This window comes from Phascolarctos cinereus, unplaced genomic scaffold (genome assembly GCF_003287225.1).
Source record: "Phascolarctos cinereus isolate Bilbo 61053 unplaced genomic scaffold, phaCin_HiC Scaffold_726;HRSCAF=1367, whole genome shotgun sequence".
In the NCBI taxonomy this organism is placed as follows: Eukaryota; Metazoa; Chordata; class Mammalia; order Diprotodontia; family Phascolarctidae; genus Phascolarctos; species Phascolarctos cinereus.
In genome coordinates this window covers 312,193,486-312,197,891 of record NW_027556098.1, presented here as the reverse complement: position 1 = coordinate 312,197,891, position 4,406 = coordinate 312,193,486, and positions in this window count along the sequence as shown.

Genomic DNA, 4,406 nt, shown 5'->3' with positions numbered 1-4,406 from the left:
AATGCCTTTCAGGTACTTTTATGTTATACAAAGAGAAGTCAATGGATTTGATGGCAATAAGGTCAGCTCTGCAAATTCACCCTCCAAGGATAGAAAGGATGACTGCAGCAAGGATGTTGTTTGCTGATGAACAAGTGGAAATGAGTATTCAAAATTAGTTCAATAAAGAGAAAGAGATCTCCTGCCTACTACGCCATACCTTCTGTCATGGAAAATTACATAATGCAGATTTGTTGTCTACATAAATGTCCTTGAGAAAGAAAAGCAAGATTCTGAGAAATCTCAGTATTTTTCAAGTCAACAAACTATATTATCTCCCATATAATTGTTGTGGTGGTTGTTCCGTCCTGTTTCAGTGATGTCCAACTCTTTGTGATCCCCTTTGGGGTTTCCTTGGAAGAGATACTGGAGTGGCTTGCCATTTCCTTCTCCAACTTATTAGACATGTGAGGAAACTGAGGCAAACAGGGTTAAGTGACTTGCCCAAGCTAGAAGTATCTGAGACCAGAAAATGAGTCTTCCCAACTCCAGGCCCAACACTCTATCCACTGCGCCATCTAACTGCCCATGGAGATAAAAGGAATATGTACCTGGAACTTTGGAAGATCAAATCATGCTTGATATTCTGTCCTTGGTGAAGTGGAGATTGGGAAAAAAAAAATCCTCTTGCCGAGACTTCTTTAAAGCCTTTCATGTGCTCACTAGAACATACTATGACTTCTCTAGGCCTGTTCTGTGGCTTGGGGACAAAATGAATGAATTGTAGTGAAAAGGGAGCATGAGAGGCTGTGATCTTGGGACAGCTGAGGCAGCACTTCTCAATAAAAATCATTATGAAATCTCAGGTGTTGCTGCTCCTCAGTTGACCCAGTCCTCCACCCTTTCCATCACTGACTCCACTCCTGCTTTTACACGCTTTCCTTTCCCATCATCATAAATATGCACAGACTTGGCTTGGCCAACTGGCCCATATGTGTAGTGGCCAAGGCAGAAAGAGAAAACATCCAAAATGGACAGCCTTACTTCTGTCTTCCCACTTGTCTCCTCCCTGGGATTCCTTCTGTAAAAATAGATATAAGCATGTAAATATTCCTCTGGGAGCTAGGTGGTGCAGTGGATAGAGCACTGGGCCTGGAGTCCAGAAGATCTGAGTTCAAATCCAGCCTCAGGCACTTACTAGCTGTGTGACCCGGGGCCAATCATTTAACCCCTATTTGTCTCAGTTCTTCATCTATAAAATGGGACACACACCAGAGAAGGAAATGGCAAAACAATGCAATATCTTTGCCAAGTCAACCGAAGCACTTTGCCCGTTGCAACCTGTAGAGTCTGACACAACTGAGCAATGATAATATAAATGTTAATCAGGTTAACTCAATGGAATGTAATAACCAAACTAAAAAGGATGAGAGAGGAAGTTTGCACCAATTTATCAAACCTCTCTCCTGACTTGGTTTGCCCACACTATGGCTGCCCAGCCTCAATCAGCTCTGATCCCCTTTGTCTCAGTTTACACTGCTCTGACTTCCCAGCCCCTTGAGAACCACTACTGGCTGAGCTTCTCTGAGAAAGACAGAAACACACAATTCCCACCACCTGTTTGTGCCGACCTTTACCTCTTCTGGCTTGGCATATTGATTCCTATATCCTCTCTTTTAAGTACCAATCTACACTTGGAGTAGAAAGATTCAAAAGACTCCCATGGAAAATGATAAAATATGAACTTCATTAATCTGATGGGGTGGCTTCTCTACTCAGTATCTTAACCAAACCATCCTTTCTTCTAAAGGAACACTCATGTCACAAATCACTTCTTTTCTTTCTAGGAAAGTCAAAGGGTTTGGAAAGGTGTGATTTGGGGATCATCCCCTATATTGGCCAGCCTCACATGGCCCCAACTTTTCAAACGTCATTTGCTGTGACCTTACACCTTCCCACCTTATTTATTCTCTTCACAAACCACATTCCCTTCACTTTCTAAGTTATCTTTCTTGTTTTCCTTGCAGCCCATTTTCTGCACCAGTTCATCATTCCAAAGCTTTCTTATTTGGCGCCTTCACCTAGTCATCGGTCCAATACTGTGACCAAAATTGTAACTTTCCTCTAAACACATCCTTCACCTGTCTCTTTGGGCCTTGGCTCTGCACTACTTCCTCAAGGTCTCCTTAACGAATCCTGCTCATCCATTTCCTCTGGTTCTCCTCTGTGACCTCAGTCCTCTTTTTTGTTCCTTTTCCTTTCCATCCACTTCACCTTATACATAGAGGTCCCAGACTCCCAAGAAAATTCCTGCTAGATCCAGGCAGTCAGTGCCTTGCTCATAACACCAACATCCTCCAGTTTCTCTCATAAATGCTTCTTTCTGCTTCAGCACTACTCCAACAGTTAAAGAGGAGGTTAGCTGTCAGTGGGGCTCCCTGACATGCTGCAGGTTCTTTCAAGCTCTGCCACTGCTCCCCACTTGCCTCACCCTGGGGCAAAATGGGTTGATTTGTTCTTCCTTATGTGGATCTGACAGAAAAGCCATTCCCTGCCTGAAAAAGGTGTTCAGCAGTAAAGGAGATGATGACCCAGGTCATCAAAGCCTTGGCAAACCTCCTGAAATGTCCCCTCAACTCTTCTGATTGGCACTTGTTAGCTCCAGGAGTTCTCCCTTCTGTGGAACAGCCAAGCAGAGTAGATAACCAACACATAGAATGTTGTGAAGATACAACTGATGGCACCCTCTAGTCTGAGCATGCCAAATACCACATGAGGGTGGAGGGCTGTTTTGTGAGGACCATTAAAAGTGGGATTTGACTTTTGAGCATTGGGATGGATGAAGGGCCATGGACTCACCTTTTGCCAATGAGGTGGGCTCTACCAATGCACTCTCCAAAATCAAAAAACATCAGTAATGATGGAATTTGCTGTGGGAGGAAAGGCAATGAAAGGGTCAGTGAGAACCCAATAAAAATCTTTTGAAAGACTAAAACCCTGAGATACCACCCCTTTGCACATCCAACGAAATTGTTGGTATTGGTTCACCAGAAACTATGGCTCTAATGCTGAAAAGCAGTACTGTGTGGAAGAAAGTTCCTAAGGCCCAGCAATGAAAGCACCTCAGGAAAATTGGTCTGTCTGAGGACCACCATATGATCTGTGCCTTCTTAGTCTTCTTGAGAATTTGGCTTGTCTTGAGAATGAAAGAACAGACTGCTCAAGGCTTTCTTTTCACATCCACCAGATATGTATTTTCCACCTTCTAATTGTCAGCCATGGAGAACATCAGGAGGACACTGCTGTCAAGGGATAACAAGGGGAAAGATGTGTTCCTCCCAATGGAAGTGTTCAATGAACTTTGGAAAATCCAAATAGATTTTCGACTCTTTCTCTGTGAAGTAGCAATTGGAAGGAATCTTCTAGGAAGAATATAGTCAATGAAATTACCTTGTCGTGTGTTCACTAGAACATAGACAGCTGCTCTGTGCCCCTTCCTTTGGCTCCAGACCAAATGAATGAATAGATTTGGGTGGGGAAAGGGAGCCAATGATGTTACACAAAGGAGGCAGCGTTTTTAAAATTATATCTGTAATTTTAAATCTCAGGCGTGGCTTCACCTCATCGAGCCAAATGTTCCCCCCTCCTTCTCTTCTTCCTCTTCCTTATGCTCCTCCTCCTTCCTTCCTTCCTTCCTTCCTTCAACCTCATTACCATCCAACTCCTCCAAAAACCACATTCCTCTGCCTCCATCCCAAGGAGATCTCCTGGTCAGTTGCCACCTAAAAGTAGTGGTCATGGAAGAATAAGAAAGCAACCAATCACAAGAGTCTTGAGTTTGCAGTCCCTCTTACTCTCTACTTGGGATTCTTCTCTGATTGACACATTTGTATATATACACATGCACTATCTGTACATACATATACATGGATGTATGCAAGAATAGATGGATAGATGACTGTGATCCCATTAATTCAAAGTGAGAAGGCAAAAGAACTGCTGAAAAATAGGTGCCTGCCAACTTTTCCATGACCTGAAATCTTCCTTTCAAGTCAAATGTACCCACTTGCTGGTATTGACTGTCTGTTCTTCTGGTGGAATTCTTGGTTTTTTGGAGTACAAGTGACTGAGATAGGAAAAGGATCATTTTGTTAATGTCAGAGAATGGGGATTTTCCAAATATGCTAACTCTGATCAAGCCCCCAAATTGACAATGGCACAAAGAGGCTGATCCAGAGAAAAGGCACCTCATTCTCCATAACCATGTTTCCATCCCAATTTAATATTCAACCACCTGGGTGGCAGTGTCACATTATACCTGAGGAGTCTTTTGTGGGAATCATTGGATCTTGGACATGTCTGTTTTACAGTCTGCATCCACTCCCGGTTGGCTCCTCAGAGAGTGCCAGTCATGATCTGGGCAAGAT